We start from the raw sequence: 21,645 nt of genomic DNA, 5'->3' as shown, positions 1-21,645 counted from the left end.
GCTTTTCCTTAACGGATGAGCTAGTCTCTCTCTGTTTAATGAAATCAAGGTTCACAGAAGGCCGGATTGGTTTGAGCAGAGAGCAGCTACTAACAGATTCATTAAACCCACAGCACAGCAGCTATAAAAAATCAATTTATTTCACCAGGCGGCCTGAACGATTGCCAACGGCTACAAACAGATCGGCCCCTGAGAGAGGGCAGCAGGCAACCACTCAAACCTCAAATGTCACGCAAGCATATTACATCGGCTGGAGCCTGATAACAATTTTTGAGGAAATCTTTTGTGATTATCATTTCAAGATGAGAATTTTATTAAAAAGACTGAGCAGACTCGCGATTGAACATTTCAAACGTGTTTTTTTTTACGAAAAAAAGAAATGGGAAGGGAAGTGTGGGGATGGGGGATGGGATGGGAGGGGGGGGGTCATTGTTGGGGATGCTGTGCCCACTGCCGGGTTACGCCAAATTGGTTGCGGCTGCATTTCCGATTTCGCATATTTTAGAGAAAGATATAAAAGCGGAAAGAAGGAAATTTTTAATTTAGAAATCAGATGGAATGAAATGAATCTTCCAGGGAGTTGGCAGGGAGAAGGAGAGGAAAAGAGTTATTAACTGAAAGTCCCTGGACAGGTAGTGGGTGAGTCATACAATAATGCCAGGCTGTTACCATGGGAGTTCTGGTATCAGGGCATATCGTGTCCAGGTCATTACTGAAAAGGTTTCAGTGCACATTTCAGAAAATCCAACCTCTTCATGGTCACGGGGAAATTTATTGTAAAAACGTTTGTGAAAATCACTGGGTGGGGTTTTCTCTTTCCCGCCCCATGACACCCGCAGTGTGCTTTGCAGTGGCAGGGGCGGCCTGCCATGGCTAGTGGTGGCATCCTTGCTGTCAATGAGTTTTCCCATTGTTCACATCCTCCGCCACCCAGAAGATTTCAGCCACTGAGTTTTATAGTGTGGATTGTAGAGGGGCAGAAGAAAGTTAGCTGATATTTCAGAAATAAGTGTTGACAAACATTTCCTACTGTACACTTCAAGCCTTTTTCAATAAACCAACAATTCAAACTTCAGCTTCATTCGCTCCCCTCCTCTGAGGAATATTACACCTTTTCTGGAATATTATTTCCTCTGGTAGCAACTCAGGACAAAGGAGGCATAAACTCAAAATTAGAGTTTAGGCTTTTTAGGAGTGAAATTGTGAAGCACCTTTTCACACAGAAGATAGCAGCAATCTGGAACATTCTCCCCCATTAAGACTTTGGGGAGAAATTTGTTTGTGTCACTAGATGCAGATTTGCATCGAATTCCCAGTAAAGCAATGGAAATCTGTGTTTCCATGTCAGTTTTAGGTTATTTTGTTTGGCATTAAGGTCGTGATGCAGAGCAAAGCCAGCAGCATGGATCCAATTTGCACAATGGCTGAGGTTATTCATGAAGGACCCACCTTCTCAACCTTGCCTCTCGCCTGAGGTGTGGTGACTCTCAGGTTAAATCACCACCAGTCAGCTCTCCCCCTCAAATGGGAAAGCAGTATATGGTCATCTGTGGCTGTGACCTTTAATGGAGTAACTGAAGTTGAGGTGCATCAACATTGCTACTTTGCTATCCCAACAGAAGGAAGGTTCAATTTCTGACCTGTACCATGAGTTACATCACCACTTTATATCTGAACTTGTTATACATGTTCTCAGTGTGACATGCCTTTAAATTGTTTCTTTCCTGTATGATTGCTGTATCTGATTGGGTGTGCCTGCATGCCATTGTAATGTAAAGGTGCTTGGCAAGAACAAGGTTTAACATGGAACTGTAAAATAACACTGAGGTATGACGTATAGAACCACATGGCAAAGACTCGAGGACAGTCCAGAAAGAACCTGCTTGTCAGCAGCACCTTGCATGGCAGTGACTGGGATCAGTGCATTGTTAAGGATTACCAATAAATGGTTCAGGTACAAAATTACAAGTCTCTCATTTCTAATCCATGAGACACCAAACAAACCCATAACACAACATGGTGATCAGCGATGGTATGAAATGTGGCATTTAGGTGACAGAATCCCAAGATTTAAGAAATTAAAAGCAGCTCAAGCTTGACCAGAGAGACAGGTGCCTAAGATGCAAAATTGAGGAAACAGGTGAGGAAACTTCACTACTGACATGGGAGTTGAGGTCCATTGCAAAACCCTGAGTGACACAAAGGCGCAAGACAGGTGAGAAAAAATGACAAAAAATAAGCTCGTATTTACATTGTAGAATAGGCGGAAGCCCCAGGTGCTCAGCAGATGGCAAAAGCTGCAAGTAAAACAAAGTTAACTGCAGTAAAACAAGGGAAGGCAGAGCAGAGGAAAAAAACTACAGGCCAAGGGAGAAAACAGGCAGAGTTTAAAGGAAGAAAACATTTTTTTTAAGCCTAAGCAGTGATCAAAATGGTACCAAAATGGTAAAAATACACAAATATCAGAAACAAAAGAACCGGCCTGCTTGGGAAGAAAATGTTACTGCCTGAAAGAGGTAGTGACATTTAAAGCTGCAACTAATACAAAATAAAACAGCCATGGGCAGAAAATCAGAAGAGCTAGAGCATTTTTGATAAGGAAATGGCTAAACCAGAACCAAGAGTGGGAGTCTTGGAAAACAAATTATTAGTTTGTTGGAAAATTATAGGATTACATAAGGAATCAGAAGAAGTACAAGTTGACAAGTTTTATTTGTGTTTGGTTCATTTGCAGACGACAACATTTGGTGAGATATTAACAGGCTTTGGCAAATATTCTAAGCTCCCAGTTGTCGAAAGTGCACAATCTAGAAATGAAATGAAAATGAATGAAAGAAAATCGCTTATTGTCACAAGTAGGCTTCAAATGAAGTTACTGTGAAAAGCCCCTAGTCGCCACATTCCGGCGCCTGTTCGGGGAGGCTGTTACGGGAATCAAACTGTGCTGCTGGCCTGCCTTGGTCTGCTTTCAAAGCCAGCGATTTAGCCCTGTGCTAAACAGCCCCAGCCCCAAAAGATCTGGCACACCCACAATAAAGCACTGTGGACAACAAAAGAGCCCAGAGAGTGGGCAACAAAAGAGTACAGAGAGAGGGCAACAAAAGAGCCAGAGAGTGGGCAATAAAAGAGTACAAAGAGTGGGCAATAAAAGAATACAGAGAGTGGGCAACAAAAGAGCTCAGAGAGTGGACAACAAAAGAGTACAGAGGGCAACAAAAGAGCCAGAGAGTGGGCAACAAAAGAGTACAAAGAGTGGGCAATAAAAGAGTACAGAGAGTGGGCAACAAAAGAGCCCAGAGAGTGGACAACAAAAGAGTACAGAGGGCAACAAAAGAGCCAGAGAGTGGGCAACAAAAGAGTACAAAGAGTAGGCAATAAAAGAGTACAGAGAGTGGGCAACAAAAGAGCCCAGAGACTGGGCAACAAAAGAATACAGAGAGAGGGCAACAAAAAAACCCATAGCAAGGGAGTCAAAAGACCTCAGAGTGAGGGAGACAATATTCAAGTAAACAAGATGGTTGTCTGCCATATCAATGCCATGAAATAAATGGGCTGAAGAGTTTAGCGCAGAAGAAAGAAATGGCTGAGATGCAGCCAAAAGGTTTAAAATTGGAGCTTTTTGAAAATGCTGACATAGTACCCAAACTGCAACAGCAGATGGCAATGTGGAGTGAGCAGATGGCTGTGAATGAAAGAAAGCCATCTGAGGTAACTCAAAAGAAGCAAAATGTGAAAAACGTTATGAAACTGTTCTGTCGGAAAATGTTCAGATCAAAGCTGAACTGGAAGATTTGAAGCACAGAAGTCAAGCTGAGTACATACCTTTGAAAATGCATGTTAAACTGAAACCTTTACAGAACCAAGCTGCTCAAGATCGGGAAATCAATTTTCAAAGATGATACAAAAGGTATCGGGAGGAAACACCGACCCTCAATTCCACAGTTAACAATTCAACGCAGAAGTTGGGGGAACTCAATCAGATGTACAGCCAGGCAAAACAGCAGGCAGAAAAGGCAAACAAAGAAGTTGCAACCATGGAAACCTCTTTGAAGGATCAATACGTAGCCATGGAAAACCATGAGTGACTGAAAAGGACATTGAATATTATTTCAGAGAAAACTGCGTTGGAACTATTCAGTAGCAACAAAATGATGTACTGAAACCCAGACTGCGTTGGCAGGAAGTCAAGAAAATAAACAGTTGAAAGAAGAGCTGACTGTCCTGCAAGATCAAATGCAAAAGGAATTTGCAACCATTCAGCAACATGAAGAATTGAAGACTGTCTTAAACAGCAAAATGGAAGCACAGCAGAAGAAACTTGAGGAGACTTTGCTGAATTACAGGAAAATTTACAATGGAGCAAGTGAGCACCGCGAAGAAAAGGAAAATATGTTGAAAGACTTTCCTGTGCTAAAAGGAGCCCTCAAGTCAAAGTTTGTTCCACGGAAAGTTACGAAGAGAAGCAAAATGAATTTAACGACATTCTGAACAAACTGAAGAATCAATTGGCAGAGAGAACTCAACAATGTTCCATATTCCAGGCGGAAGCCAAAAGGTACAAGAAACAGGCTGAAGAGCGGAAGAACCACCTGAATGACAAAGAGGGGGCATTGAAAGGAAAAGCCATAGAACTTTCTAAGCTGCGAGTGGATAATGAGGCCGTGCGTAGCACAATAAAAAAACTGAAACAAGTTAAGACTTTGCTGGAGAGACTTGGGCAAAAGCGAAACCAAAATGAACGACAAGGACAAAGTTCTACTGCTGCCAGAGAAAGTAAAGTCAGAAATTAGATTGGAAAATGTAAATCAGGGGCGAAATTCTCCGTTATCGGCGCAAAGTCCGCCGATCGGCGCAAACAACGGTGCAAATCCGACTTGCGTCACGCCGTAAAAATCGTCGCGAAGTCTCCGGCCCGAAATGGGCTAGCAGCGACGTGACGGGATCCGCGCTTTCTCACGTGGTTCACGCCGTGCAGCGTCATACACGCCGCACGGCGTGACGGCTCATAACGACGCGCTGCTCCCTCCCACCCGACCGGAACACCCGACCGGAACACCCGACTGCATGGCCGGCCGGCGCTCAGCCCCGAGGTTCCAGTCACGGGATGTGGAGGCGCTCCTGGACGCAGTGGAGCAGAGGAGGGAGGCCCTGTATCTCGGGCACGGCCGCAGAGTTGCCCCACGCCACAGCCGGCGTCTGTGGAGGGAAGTGGCAGAGGCCGTCACCGCTGCGGCCCTGACACCACGGACAGGCACCCAGTGCCACAAGAAGGTGAACAACCTCGTCAGAGCAGGCACCCCCGCCCGATATCCATATCCCCCATCCCCTATACCCCCACCTCCCCCATATCCCCCCTCCCCAATATCCCCCCTCCCCCATATTCCCCATATCCCCCCTCCCCTATATCCCCCCTCCCCCATATCCCCCCTCCCCCATATCCCCCCTCCCCCATATCCCCCCTCCCCCATATCCCCCATATCCCCCCTCCCCCATATCCCCCCTACCCATATCGCCTCTCCCCCATATCCCCCATATCCCCCCTCCCCATATCCCCCTCCGCATATCCCCCCTCCCCCCATCCCCCATATCCGCCTCCCCATATCCCCCTTCCCCATATCCCCCATATCCCCCCTCCCCCAAATCCCCCCTCCCCCATATCCCCCATATCCCCCTCCCCATATCCCCTCCCCATATCCCCCCTCCCCCATATCCCCCTCCCCATATCTCCCCTCCCCATATCCCCCCCTCCCCATATCCCCCATATCCCCCCTCCCCCATATCCCCCCTCCCCCATATCCCCATATCCCCCTCCCCCATATCCCCCATATCCCCCGTCCCCCATATCCCCAAGTGAATCCAGCCCTAACCTTAACCTCTGCAATACACGCGCAACCGATGGTGTCCATTCATATACTTGTCTAACACTGTAGCCTTTTACCCCTGCCACCCCCCCCCCCACCCCCCGCCCCGCAGCCACGGGAGAAACGCGCACACAACACCAGGGAGCATGTGAGGACTGGAGGAGGCCCCGCTGATGAGAGGCCACTGACCGAACACGAGGAAAGGGCCCTAGAACTGACTGGCGGACCTGAGGACCGGGAGGTTGCTGATGCAGAGGTCGGGGGCGTACTAGCAAGTGAGCCACCGACAGCCCCTCCCCTATATCCCCCTCCCCCATACCACCTGATCACTGCCTGCGTGTCTAACCATGCATGCTTCATTGTGTATCGCAGGAGCAAACGTCGAGGCACCCATCCCCGCAGATGCAGACCGCCCGCAGGATGCCCCTCGGAGGCCACGGGAGACGGAGAGACCCGGACCCTCCGGCATGCGACGCCCGCAGGATGCCCCTCGCACACCATGGGAGACGGAGAGACCCGGACCCTCGGGCATGCGACGCCCGCAGGATGTCCCTTGGAGACCACGGGAGACGGAGAGACCTGGAGCAACAGGGAGACGATGCCCCCGTCACGTGTGGGTGCGACGACGCAGGCGTGTGCCACCCAGCGACGAGAGGGGCAGCCACAGGCCCCCGTCACAGCCGAGCCAGGACACCCCTACCCAGGACACCCCTACCCAGGACACCCCTACCCGGGACACCCCTACCCGGGACACCCCTACCCGGGACACCCCTACCCGGGACAGCACTACCCAGGAAGACGAAATACCGGACAGTGACACAGAGTGGATGTGTGGAGACGAACCCCCACCCCAAAGTGCCATGGACTCAGAGTGGGACGAAGAGCACGACACAACGCCATTGCTGTCACCAACACCCTCCACCATCGCAGAAACACTCACCTCGGTTGGGCACTTTAGTGATGAGGCGTCTGGTACACTCACTGGTGCGCACAACACAGCCGTCCCGGTACAGCAGGTGGAGGTAGGAGCAGCAGAGGGGCCTGGCGGTCGGAGGGCAGCCCAGCCCAAGCGAACATCTGCCGCCCAGATGGATCCCGGGTTCCTGGAGTTACCACACCCACACATAGATCCGATGCAATCACCGACCAGGAGACAAGCGAAGGGGGTGACGGGCGGCTTGCGGCGGCTGCAGTCGCAGATGGAGGAGTCCACCCGCGTCCAGGAGCTGGGAGTGGTGCCAGTCATACGTGCCACCCAGGCCGACACCGCACAGGTGGCGTCCGCGGTGGAGGCAATGGGTGCGACGGTGTCAGAAATGGGGAACGGTTTGCGAGGCCTGGGGCTTTCCGTGCAGGCGGCGTCTGTGGCCCACGACATGGCTGCCCTCTCACAGGAGGCCATGAGCCAGTGCCAGCGCCAGATGGCAGAGGCGCTCAACGCCATGGCCCAGTCTCTGCAGGCCATAGCCCAGTCTCAGCAGGCCATAGCCCAGTCTCTGCAGGCCATAGCACAGTCTCAGCAGTCCATGGCCCAGTCTCAGCAAGCCATCGCTGAGGGCACCGGCGCCAGCGGCCATGTGCGAGCCGGCGTCGCACAGTCACAGACAGGGTTTGCCAACCCCCTGGGCTCCATGGCTGCAAACCTGCATGGGCCTCCAGGACTAGCAGCGCCAGATGTTGGGGGGGCGTCGGATGGCCAGTCCGTTCGCATCCCCCACCCATGTAGAGGCCTGGGGCCATCGGGCACGCCGAGGGAGGAGGAGGTGGTGTGGTCCGTACCGGGTCCCCCTGTAGGGGAGGCCACGGAACACCGCGACACCTCGGACTCCCCCCCTTCCGTCCCAGGTGCATCGGGTGGGCAACGGGCAGGACAGGCTGGCAGCTCGCCATCCCAGACACCCGGGCCGCAGCCTGGCCCATCTAGGCCAGGACGCCCCAGGAAACGGCCGCCAAAGGGATCCCGTGTCAGAGGGCAGGAACCACAGGAGTCCACCTCCAGTTCTGCTGTACCGTCTGGGGAACCACGTAGACGTAGTCAAAGGGCCCGTAAGGCCAAACAATTAGACACTGAGTAAGTTGGCACGGGTGCAGGGCACAGATGAGTTTTAGGGGCTAGGGCACGTGCATGAACTCCTTTGATTTTAAAGTCAATGTTACACCTACAGAAGCTGCCTTTGTGCTCTGTCCAAAGCGTGCGGGGGTGTCATGTACGTTGAGCGCAAATGTGTGTGTGAGGGGTGGTCTTACCTCAGCCCCAGGTGAGTCTGCCCCCTTCCCCCTGGGCCGCCATCACATCCCCCCGGGCAGAGGACGGGACCGTGCGCTGCAGTGTCACAGCCGCATGCAGGGATGGTCCGGGTGGATGGTGGTACTGTGGCCATGGGTCAGACATAGTCCAACGATGTGGAGCCAGGAGCTCACCGCAGGGCGGGTTGTCATCATCCTCCATGGCCTGCAATAGACACGCGTCCACCCGCAACTGTGTGAGCCCGGCCATTGTGCCGCAGGTGGATCGGCAATGGGGGGGGGGTGGTGTGCATGCGGGTGGGGTGGGTGGGGTTAGGGAGGGGGGTGAGGGTGCTGGGTGGGTGGATGGGTGGGGTGTGTGGGTGGTCGGCTGTTGCCATGATGTGCGGTCTGTGGCCATACTACCCGATTCTCACGCCCATCTAGTCAGTGAAGCGGGTGGCTATCAGCCTGTCCCGTGCCCGCTGGGCCAGCCGGTAACGGTGGACAGCCACCCGCCTGTGTCTAGCCCGTCTGCCCTGACCATTGCCCCCATCCCCCTCATCTGGGGAGGACTGCGCCTCTTCCTGCTGCTCCTCCACTCCGCCCTTCTCTGCCTGCGGCACATCGCCCCTCTGTTGGGCTATGTTGTGCAGGACGCAGCACACCACAATGATGCGGCCGACCCTATCTGACCGATACTGGAGGGCGTCCCCCAGAGAGGTCCAGGCACCTGAAACGCATCTTCAGCACACCAAAGCACCTCTCTATCACTCCCCTTGTCGCTACATTGTAGCGGTTCTCCGCCTCATTGCGTGGCCTCCGTATAGGCGTCATCAGCCACGATCGCAATGGGTAGCCCCTGTCGCCCAGCAACCAGCCCCTCAGCCGGGGATGGCGTCCCTCATACATGCTGGGGATGGATGACCGCGACAACACGTATGAGTCGTGTACACTGCCTGGGTAACGGGCGCAGACGTGCAGGATCATCATGCGGTGGTCGCAGACCACCAGTATGTTCATCGAATAGGTCCCCTTCCTATTGGTGAACACGGCCCTGTTATCTGCAGGTGGCCGCACGGCGACGTGCAACCCATCAATCGCGCCCTGGACCATGGGGAACCCGGCCACGGCAGAGAAGCCCACGGCCCGGGCATCTTGGCTGGCCCGGTCCACGGGGAAGCGGATGTAGCGGTGCGCCATGGCATATAGGGCATCTGTCACTGCCCAAATGTACCGATGCACCAATGTCCGCGATATGCCGGACAGGTCCCCACTCGGTGCCTGAAATGACCCCGTTGCATAAAAGTTCAGGGCCACCGTAACCTTGACGGACACGGGGAGAGGGTGTCCCCCGCCAGTGCCACGCGGTGACAGGTGTGCCATACTACCCGATCTGCAGGTGGCAGATGTGTGCCACGGTTTCCCGCCTCATCCGGAGTCTCCTCCTGCATTTCCGGTCTGAGAGGTCCTGGTATGACTGCCGGGGCCGGTACACACGGGGCGCCCTCGGGTGCCTCCGTTGCCGTGGGGCCACGACGTCCTCCTCCCCCTCCTCGCCCTGTCGGTCAGGTGTCCCTCCAGCCTGGGCGGCTGCCGCCTGCCCCTCTGCGGCAGCCTGCGCCGCCTCTCTGGCACGCTCCTCCTCCTCCTCCTCATCCAGGACAACATAGACATTAGCAGCTGCCGCCACGGCGGCCAACATCGCTGGATGATCGGAAAACATGACGGCCTGGTGGAGGGGGGGGGGGGTGGTGTAGTGGGAACGACGACATGTCATCATTGCCCATATCCCCTCCTTCCCCCAGCCAGGTGGCATGGACCCAACTGTTGGAGGCTGGCACCTGGCCAGGTGGACCGACTCACTTGCCCTCGTATCCCACTCCCCGGCACGGACCCCCCCCCCCCCATCCCCCTCCCCGGCACGGACCCCCCATCCTCCTCGCCGGCACGGGCCCCCCCTCCCCCTCCCCGGCACGGACCCCCCATCCTCCTCCCCGGCACGGACCCCCCATCCCCCTCCCCGGCACGGACCCCCCATCCTCCTCCCCGGCACGGACCCCACATCCTCCTCCCCGGCACGGGCCCCCCATCCCACTCCCCGGCACGGACCCACCATCCCCCTCCCCGGCACGGGCCCCCATCCCCCTCCCCGGCACGGACCCCCCCCATTCCCCTCCCCAGCACGGACTCCCCATCCCCCTCCCCGGCACGGACCCCCCCATCCCCCTCCCCGGCACCGGCCCCCCTACCCCCTCCCCGGCACGGACACCCCCATCCCCCTCCCCGGCATGGACCCCCCACCCCATTCCCCTCCCCTGCACGGACCACCCATCCTCCTCCCCGGCACGGGCCCCCCATCCTCCTCCCTGGCACGGGCCCCCCATCCCCCTCCCCGGCACGGACCCCCCACCCCCCTCCCCGGCACGGACCAACCCATCCCCCTCCCCGGCACGGGCCACCCATCCCCTTCCCCGGCACGGACCCCCCACCCCCCTCCCCTGCACGGCCCCCCATCCTCCTCCCCGGCACAGGCCCCCCATCCCCCTCCCCAGCACGGGCCCCCCAACCCCCTCCCCAGCACGGGCCTCCCATCCCCCTCCCCGGCACGGACCCCCCCCCATCCCCCTCCACGGCACGGACCCCCCCCATCCCCCTCCCCGGCACAGACCCCCCCATCCTCCTCCCCGGCACAGGCCCCCCATTCCCCTCCCCGGCACGGACGCCCCACCCCATCCCCATCCCCTGCACGGCCCCCCATCCTCCTCCCCGGCACGGGCCCCCCATCCCCCTCCCCAGCACGTGCCCCCCAACCCCCTCCCCAGCACGGGCCTCCCATCCCCCTCCCCGGCACGGACCCCCCCCCATCCCCCTCCCCGGCACGGACCCCCCCCCATCCCCCTCCCCGGCACAGACCCCCCCATCCCCCTCCCCGGCACGGACCCCCCATCCCCCTCCCCGGCACGGGCCCCCCAAATCCCTCCCCGGCACGGACCCCCCATCCCCCTCCCCGGCACGGACCCCCCCCATCCTCCTCCCCGGCACGGACCCCACATCCTCCTCCCCGGCACGGGCCCCCCATCCCCCTCCCCGGCACGGACCCCCCATCCCCCTCCCCGGCACGGACATCCCCCCATCCTCCTCCCCGGCACGGACCCCCCCATCCCTCTCCCTGGCACGGACCCCCCATCCTCCTCCCCGGCACAGGCCCCACATCCCCCTCCCGGCACGGGCCCCCCATCCCACTCCCCGGCACGGACCCCCCATCCTCCTCCCCGGCACGGGCCCCCCATCCCCCTCCTCGGCACGCACGCCCCCATCCCCCTCCCCGGCACGGATCCCCCCCCCCATCCCCCTCCCCGGCACGGACCCCCCATCCCCCTCCCCGGCACGGGCCCCCCATCCCCATCCCCCTCCCCGGCACGGGGCCCCCCCCAGGCACGGATCCCCCTCCCCGGCACGGACCCCCATCCCCCTCCCTGGCATGGACCCCCCATCCTCCTCCCCGGCACTGACCCCCCTCCCGGCACTCCCCCGGAGACCAGCCCACTCTAACCACCCTCCCCCGCCGCACACACACACACACATCCCTAGGCACACCTCTCCCCACACATTCAGACTGCGGCCACGCCATCGCCTGCCCAGCGGCCAACCCCCCAGGCCGTCACTCACCTCCACGCTGGTCGGCGTGAACCTGGAGCACAGGTTGACGCCGATTAAAAGGAGATTTGATTTACGTCGACGTGACCGGTCATCACATCGACGGGACTTCGGCCCATCCGGACGGGAGAATATCGGCAGGCCCAAAATTGGCTGCCTTGCGCACACCCGTGCCATTCTCCGACGTCTGCGGCGCCATTAACGCCCCGCCGACTTTTCTCCCTTCGGAGACTTCGGCAACCGGCGGGGGTGGGATTCACGGCGGCCAACGGCCATTCTCCGACCCGCTGGGGGGTCGGAGAATGATGCCCCTGACACTGAAGTGCGAGTAACTAGAAGAAGGAATGACCTGGGTGTCTCAAATATACTGAGAATCATCGAGTTGTTGGCAAATGAAATGGCTGAGAATGGGAAAAAAGTGGAAATGAAGGTTCCATTTCTTTTTTTTAAATTTAGAGTGCCCAATTACTTTTTTCCAATTAAGGGGCAATTTAGCGTCGCCAATCCACCTACCCTGCACATCTTTGGTTTGTGGGGGCGAGACCCACGCTGACACGGGACAATGTACAAACTCCACACGGACAGTGACCTGAGGCCGGGATCAAACCTGGGACCTCAGCGCCGTGAGGCAGCAGTGCTAACCATTGTGCCACCGTGCCGCCCACGAAAGTTCAATTTCTGAAATCTCAATATCCAGCAAGAACATGGCAGACAACCGGGAAAAGAAAATTCGAGTCCACTCTAGGAATGAACAGAGTGCACATTCCCCTTGGAGGGAACGGGACAAACAAGTGTCTGAAAAAATTAGATGGGCTGTCAATAAAAAGAAAGACAGCTCCAAGGAGTACAAAAGATGAATCTAATAGAGATAACCAAGTACAGAAACACAAAGTACTACCACCATTTCTCCAAACATGAGTGGATAAACTGTCAAGCATCAAGACCATGTGAATTTATAAAATCAAATACTTGGGGTAGGCGAGATGGTATAGCAAGTAAATGTTGTGTTATAAATAGCTATACTCTATTAGAAGGGAGCAAAGTTTTCTTTTGAGAAGAAAGGGTGTGTGTGCGTGCATGCCATTAGAATGCAAAGGTGCTCGGCCGAGCAAGGGTTAAAATGGGACTGACGAAGAACACTGCCCACAGTATGATGTAGAATCACATAGCCATAGACTTGGGGAACAACCTGGAAAAACATACATGGCAGCAGCGACATGCATTGCAGTAACTGGAATCTGTACAAAGTTAAGGATTGGAAATAAATGGTTGATGTTAAAACATACACATCTCAAGATCTCATCAATGAGACACCACATGAGTAGGCTCGAAGGGCCAAATGGCCAATTCCTGCTTCTATTTTCTAATGAATGTTTCTATGTATAACATAGCACTACCCTTTATATAGCTGCAGATTTTGAAGAGGTCCGAGAGGCAACAACATTGCAAATGGATGCATATTATGAACGCATTTTAAGGTAATTCAGGATGAGCAGTTGTATGCAGCGCATGAGATAGATTCATTTGTCCCATGTCAAGCATGCACATTATGGAATTTCTCATTCTTTCTAGCTTCACTTTCCATTCCTGACCCAATAGCTCACTGTCCCTCATTCTCTCCTCCACCTTCCTTTTCCCTCTTCTTTCTACATCTTCTTCTCTTCCTCTTGCACTGTGCTCCACCAGGTCTCTTCCTCCATTTCTTAGGATTCAATCAACACCAAACCTTGGAATATGTTAGGGCAGGTTAGCATGTGTCACTAACACTGGAGTGACTGAGAGTCACATATGCAACTCAACATCTTCAGGGGCTGACTTTTTTGGCCCCTTCACGGATTTGGTGGAACTGGAAAATGCGGTGAGCCATTCAAAGGTCCATAGACATCGGCGGGAGTGGAAAATCCCTCCAGGAAAGAGAGATGGGAAGATATACTGGAAGTTAAAGATGTTCATTTTTAATACCAAATAGAAACCAACACAATACAAACTCAATACCGTAACTAGGGCTGGAGGCCCTCACGGTTTTGATGTCCTATTGCAAGGTCTGGCTGCATCGGCGAGTTTGTTTGTGGCTTTAAGAGGAGCAGACCCTCCATCCACCCAATATAAGGCAAATGATAGAAAAGAGGCAGAGCCAGGGACATGAACACTCTGTACAAGGAATTCCTACTCCCTGACGCAGTCAGGGTTTGGTATATCAGTGCAGAAAAACATATGCTTTGTGAAGTAGGAGACACTGGTCTCCAAGTATCCAGATATAGGGCACATAACTGGAATCCAGGACCATAGAAGCATCCAGGAGCCCAAAGTGTTCCTAAAAAATAAGAATTAGGGAGATCAGCCTTTAATGTAAAGTGCCAAGAAAGACATGGTTCACTTGGGGTAGAGCAAGTGGGGGAAGGAATTACAGTTGAGGGCAAGAAATGTGCCTGAACCCATACCCATGCTCACCTACCTATCCTATGCTTATGAGGTATACTCCCACTCACTCTGCAAGCTCGAGTGACTTTAATACAGGGTGCAATCCCAGTGCGAAGAATTTTCAGCCACATTGACTTTTCACTCCAGGGTCCTCGAGTCAATCTCAAATTAGACTGATGGGGCGAAAGTCAATTATTTCTGCTTAATGTTCGAATTTAATGTAAAAAAATCTCAGGGTACTTCCTACCATGAATTGTACAGCACACAACTGCTGCTAATTTGCAACCAAAATTGTTGATTACATTCATGTCACATGTTGGCCGCTGTGGGAAATGGAAAATGTCCCACTGGTGCAAGAAGGTCTATTCTGGGTGAGACACGATGTTTGGGCAGAGTAGAGGGTTGTTTTGCACTGAACAGTGCCGAATCTGACCTTGGTGTTTGATACTGACAGTCTGCCTGATGTGGAAAGTGCTCTTCAATGGCATGATTCACCTTGAAGAGAAGAATAATGTTCAATGGAGTAGATATTAACTCACATATAGGCCTCAGCTTTGAAAGGAGAATTCAGCATATTTGGGACATATCGGCGAAATTCTCCTACCCGCCCCGCCACATTTCTGCCCCGACCTGCCGGCGGGATGCTCCGTTACACCGGCCGGTCAATGGGGTTTCCCATTGCGGGGCAGCCCCACGCCATCGGGAAACCCCCTGGTGCCGGCAAAACGGAGACTCCCGCCGGCGGAGAATGACGCCCTCATGAAATCAAGACATCAACACAGTAAAAAAAGAAGAAAGCAGCTGTTCAAACCCTAACGACAGTTAGAGTACAAACCAGAAACTGGAATGTGAATCCAAAGCTGAGGTCTTGCATACAACGTCAAGGCAAGCACAGCTACTGGCAGAGAAGAGGAGAGTTTGTATCCGAGCACCTCGTGTAACTGCCTCATCTAATCAAGCAGCCCCTGACATTGATGAATGCTCAATGAGAGAAATACCGACGGGAAGCTGCAATTGATCCACAGATAGCCTGACCACAACTGATATGGTCAGCTCCTGTATGTACTGCACCATCAGACCAAGGGCATCTCGCCATCACTCACTGCCTTTCATCTTGCATGACCAGTCTCACCACCCAAAATGTAACAGGAGACAGGCAGTTGGCGCAACAATGCGAGTGACCCTTTGCCCAAAGGAACGGCACAAAGAGTTGTTCGTTTCAAAATCAATTAGGAGTCTTAGATATTACAGAATTGATACTGTGCCCCTGACAGAATCTCACATTGCATTGCCTTGCCCATAGGATTAACAATGCTGCTCAAGGTCGCTGGCAAAGGAGAGCCCGTGGGGGCTATGCTGTGATGAGTAGGAGGGCCGCTGCGGTGAACAATGCTGCTCAAAATGTTTCCGATTCCTTCTTCAGGTTTCCTTCCCTTTCCCCCTTTTTTTCCCTAAAGTATTTTTTACTCATATAATTTAAATATGTACATTACATGACCGTTCAAATTTGACATTACATAAGGTTCAAACTGAATCCGTTTGTTCTAATACTGTATACTACTCACTCCATTTACAAATACCATTAATACTGACAAGATTCATTCCACCTCAGTCATAGTTCCAGACCCCGAAGTGTCTATGTCTGAAAGGCCTAAGATGGCAGCTCTCCTCCATTGAGCCTTCCCTCCTTTTCTGTTCTGAAAATAGTGAATGACTTTGATTGGGATTGGCAGCAGTCCCCGAGGGCTTTGCCCAATGGGCTGCTCTTTGCCTGTAAGCTGAGGCAATGGAGATCGGTTTCTGGTGAGCTGTGCCCGAAAGGTGGCTGTGAAATGAAGAACTATTGGTGAACTAGGCACAGGTCCAACAATCTTGATGGCATCTCATTCACTAGTGCATGAAGACCTTGCTAGTTTTCATTGATATCAGCATAGCGCTCATTCGTCAATACATTCATGTAAATTGGACATTGAGAATGCTAGAGACATCACTGTTTAGGCTGAGCGAGCCTTTGCAGTAAGATCTGCAGTGACACTATATGTGTCTACTTCAGAAACATTGGGCTGAATCTTTCCAAGGAGACATGTGTCGGGAGTTGGGAATTTTCAGGTCTTTGCGATTCCGTCTCTGTGCCAGAGGAGCCTGTCTGTCCTATTTTCACACTCAGGTGACAAATACAGGCAGAAGATGGGCTGTCACCTCCAAGGCAGGCCTGAGGCAGCAATGGAAGAAGGCAGATGGCGAGGCCCGTATGTGAGAAAACGCACGGCCATTTACAGTGGCCCAGTTATATTCATGATCATTAGGTCCTCTAATCCTCACTCCTCGCAACCCCTCATCCATCCAACCATACCCCATCCTCTTCATGGCCCCTTATATCCCTGTGCCTCTTCCATGACCCCTCCTTGCCCAGTCATATCCTTGTGCCCCGTCCATGCCCTCACATCCAGTATTCAATAGGTATACAGCCAATGAACCACATAATAACACTGGTAAGATTTGAAATACTCACAAGAAAAAAAATACCATTTATTCAACATTCCCATTGAAAAACTTTGCTCCTCTTACCTTCTCATAAAGGGGTCAATCAAACACAAGCGCTGAAGAGAGGCATAAATATCCTGGCTGAGAGGTTTGCTAGTGTCACATGGGAGGGTTTAAACTAGTATGGCAGGGGGGTGGGTACCGGAGCAACAGGTCAGAAGGTGCAAAGATTGAGGGAGAACTAGGAGATAGGGCCAGTATGGCTCTAAGGAAGAGCAGACAGGGAGATGTTGCTGAAAACAGTGGGACTGGTGGTCTGAATGGCATATGTTTTAATGCAAGAAGTATAACAGGTAAGGCAGATGAACTTAGAGCTTGGATTAGGACTTGGAATTATGATGTTGTTGCCATTACAGAGACCTGTTTGAGGGAAGGACAGGATTGGCAGCTAAATGTTCCATGAATTAGTTGTTTCGGGTGGGATAGAGGGGGATGTAAAAGGGTGGAGGAGTTGCACTACTGGTTAGGGAGAATATCACAGTAGTACTGCAGGAGGACACCTCAGAGGGCAGCGAGGATTTATGGGTAGAGATCAGGAATAAGAAGGGTGCAGTCACAATGTTGGGGGTTTACTACAGGCCTCCCAACAGCCAGCAGGAGATAGAGGAACAGATAGGTAGACAGATTTTGGAAAGGTGGAAAAGCAACAGGGTGATGGGAGACTTTAACTTCCCCAATATTGACTGGGACTCACTTAGTGCTAGGGGCTGGGATGGGGCAGAGTTTGTAAGGAGCTCCAGGAGGGCTTCTTAAAACAATATGTAGATAGTCCAACTTGGGAAGGGGCTGCATTTGGGGAATGAGCCCAGGGTGGAGGAGTTGCACTACTGGTTAGGGAGAAGTCTCAGTAGGGGAGCATTTCGGGAACAGTGACCACAATTCAGTAAATTTTAAAGTGCTTGTGGACAAGGACAAGAGTGGTCTTAGGGTGAATGTGCTAAATTAGGGAAGGCTCATTATAATAATATTAGGCGGGAACTGAACAACCTAGATTGGGGCGGATGTTTGAGGGTAAATCAACATCTGACATGTGGAGGCTTTCAAATGTCAGTTGAAAGAAATGTCAGTTGAAAGCATGTTACTGTGAGGAAGAGGGATAAATATGGCAAATTTCCGGGAACCTTGGGTAACAAGGTATATTGTAGGCCTCGTCAAAATGAATAAGGAGACATTTGTCAGGGCGAGATAGCTGGGAACAGACAAAGCCTGTGTGGAATATAAGGAAAGTAGGAAGGAACTTTAGCAAGAAGTCAGGAGGGATAAAAGGGTCACAAAAGGAAATTGGCAAATACGGATAAGGAAAATCCCAAGGCTTTTTACACATACATGAAAAGAGGGTAGCCAGGGAAAGGGTTGGCCCACTGAAGGACAGGGGAGGGAATCTATGTGTGGAGCCAGAGGAAATGGGCGAGGTACTAAATGAATACTTTGCATGAGGATTCACCAAAGAGAAATAATTGGTGGATGTTGAGTCTGGAGAAGGGTGTGTAGATAGCCTGGATCATATTGAGATCCAAAAAGACGAGGTGTTGGGCATCTTTAAAAATATTCAGGTGGATAAGTCCCCAGGGCCTGGTGGGATCTACCCCAGAATACTGAAGGAGGCAAGACAGGAAATTGCTGAGGCCTTAACAGAAATCTTTGGATCCTCGCTGTCTTCAGGTGATGTCCCAGAGGACTGGAGAAAAGCCAATGTTGTTCCTTTGTTTAAGAAAGGTAGCAAGGATAATCCAGGGAACTACCGGCTGGTGAGCCTTACGTCAGTGATGGGGAAATTACTGGAGAGAATTCTTCGAGACAGGATCTACTCCCATTTGGAAGCAAGTGGACGTATTAACAAGAGGCAGCACGGTTTTGTGAAGTGGAGGTCGTGTCTCACTAACTTGTTAGAGTTTTCCAAGGAGGTCACAACGATGATTGATGCAGGTAGGGCAGTGGATGTTGTCTACATGGACTTCAGTTAGGCCTTTGACAAGGTCCCTCATAGCAGACTGGTACAAAAGGAGAAGTCACACGGGATCAGAGGTGAGCTGGCAAGATGGATATAGAACTGGCTAGGTCATAGAAGGCAGACATTGGCAATGGAAGGGTGCTTTTCTGAATGGAGGGCTGTGACTAGTGGTGTTCTGCAGGGTTCAGTGCTAGGACCTTTGCTGTTCGTAGTATATATAAATGATTTGGAGGAAAATGTAACTGGTCTGATTAGTAAGTTTGCAGATGACACAAAGGTTGGTGGAATTGCGGACAGCGATGAGGACTGTCAGAGGATACAGCAGGATTTAGATTGTTTGGAGACTTGGGCGGAGTGAAGGCAGATGGAGTTTAATCCAGACAAATGTGAGGTAATGCATTTTGGAAGATCCAATACAGGTAGGGAATATACAGTGACTGGTAGAACCCTCAAGAGTACTGACAGTCAGAGAGATCTTGGTGTACAGGTCCACAGGTCAATGAAAGTGGCAACACAGGTGGAGAAGTTAGTCAAGAAGGCATACGGCATGCTTGCCTTCATTGGCCGGGGCATTGAGTATACAAATTGGCAAGTTATGATGCAGCTGTATAGAACCTTAGTTAGGCCACACTTGAAGTATAGTGTTCAATTCTGATCGCCACACTACCAGAAGGATGTGGAGGCTTTAGAGAGTGTGCAGAAGAGATTTACCAGGATGTTGCCTGGTATGGAGGGCATTAGCTATGAGGAGAGGTTGAATAAACTTGGTTTGTTCTCACTGGAACGGAGGAGATTGAGGGGCGATCTGATAGAGGTCTACAAAATTATGAAGGGCATAGACAGAGTGGATAGTCAGAGACTTTTTCCCAGGGTAGAGGGGTGAATTACTTGGGGGCATAGGTTTAAGGTGCGAGGGGCAAGGTTTAGAGGATATGTACGAGGCAAGCTTTTTACACAGAGGGTAGTGGGTGACTGGAACTCGCTACTGGAGGAGGTGGTGGAAGCAGGGACGATAGTGACATTTAAGTGGCATCTTGACAAATACATGAATAGGATGGAAATAGAGGGATTTGGACCCGGGAAGTGTGGAAGATTTTAGTTCAGATGGGCAGCATGGTCGACGCAGGTTTGGAGGGCCGAAGGGCCTGTTCCTGTGCTGTACTTTTGTTTGTTCTTTGCTCTTTGAAAGTCCGATTAAGGAAATCTTCTCCAAACAATGTGGTTATCTGGAAGAGTTGATATCTGGTCATCTGTTAAAACTGTTTCTGTTGAAACAGTTGCCAAATGGCCTCATTATGAATGCTTGGCTGAGCTCCAAACATTGTAAATTGAAAGGGTCCGTTTACACAACTTGAAGGGGACTACTAGCTTTGTTTGATAGATGTCTTCATTAGCTTGTGATAACCTGCTCTTTCTTTGAAGCATTTTTTCAATGCCTAAATGTCTATTTGCATAAAATTAAGAGATGTGAAGTAAATTAATGCTTTTTGTCATTGATACTATGAATGGCTGCAATTGCTTGACAGCTTTATGAGAAGGTAAGAGGGGTTATGAATTTCAGAGGGAATGTTGAATAGCTGTTTCATTTCAGGTTCCCAACTTGAGACTAGGGCTCTGCTCCCCTGTGGCTCATGGACGCTCTGAGATTCATTGAGCCACATCTAGAACATAGACATAGAAAACATAGAAAAATACAGCACAGAACAAGCCCTTCGGCCCACGGTGTTGTGCCGAACCTTTGTCCTAGATTAATCATAGATTATCATAGAATTTACAAAATGGACAAATGGGGGTGGGGGGTGGGGGAGGGGGGGGGGGGGAGGAGGGTTTGTGTGATGCATGCAGGCTCAATAGTCGAATCTCTGGCAACAGAGCACCACTCCCTGATGAACTAAATGCCTTTTATTCTCATTTCAAGCAAGAAACCATTATCAACTGCCCCAGAAGCCTTAGACACACACATGCCTACCATGACAGCCTCCGAAGTCTGATCGGCCTTCCCGAAAGTGAACCCTCGGAAAGCAACGGGTCCTGATGGAGTCCCTGGTCATGCACTCAGATCCTGCACAGACCAACTGGCCGGTCTATTCGCGGTCATCTTCAATCTCTCTCTAGTGCGTTCTGAGGTCTTCACCTGCTTCAAGACGACCACAATCATACCGGTGCCACAGAAGAACCAGGCAATGTGCCTCATGACTACCTCTTAATTGACTTATTTTGGAAGATCAAGTATGAGGGCATACCGACAACAACTTGCACTTCTATAGTGCCTTTTCTATAATTAAACAGCCCTTGGTGCTTCACAAGACCAATATCAAACAAAATTGGACACTAAGCCACCTGATAATAGATCAGGGCAGATGACCAAAAACTTGGTCATCGAGTTGGAGGTATCTTGACATAAGAGAGGTAGAGAGTTCGAGAGGTTTAGAAAGGGAATTCCAGTACTAAGAGCCTAATCAACTGAAGGCACAATCACCGATGCGGGAACAATTGCGGGCAGCACGGTAGCATAGTGGTTAGCACAGTTGCTTCACAGCTCCAGGGTCCCGGGTTCGATCCCTGGCTGGGTCACTGTCTGTACGGAGTATGCACGTCCTCCCCATGTGTGCGTGGGTTTCCTCCGGCTGCTCCGGTTTCCTCCCACAGTCCAAAGATGTGCGGGTCAGGTGGATTGGCCATGATAAATTGACCTTAGTGTCCAAAAAGAAAAAAAAATGTTAAGTGGGGGTTACTGGGTTACGGGGATAGGGTAGATGCGTGGGCTTCAGTAGGGTGCTCTTTGTAAGGGCTGGTGCAGACACAATGGCCGAATAGCCTCTTTCTGTACTGCAAATTCTATGATTCTATGAATTAGTACGGCGGATGTGCAAAAGGTCAGAATTGGAGGAACGCAACAGAACACACAGGGTTGTAGGGATGGAGAAGGTCACAAAGATAGGAGGGATGAGGCAACAAAGAAAGTTGAAAACCAGGACTTCA

The sequence above is a fragment of the Scyliorhinus torazame genome, chromosome 1 (assembly GCF_047496885.1).
Source record: "Scyliorhinus torazame isolate Kashiwa2021f chromosome 1, sScyTor2.1, whole genome shotgun sequence".
NCBI lineage: Eukaryota > Metazoa > Chordata > Chondrichthyes > Carcharhiniformes > Scyliorhinidae > Scyliorhinus > Scyliorhinus torazame.
Note: the sequence above shows the minus strand (reverse complement) of the source record.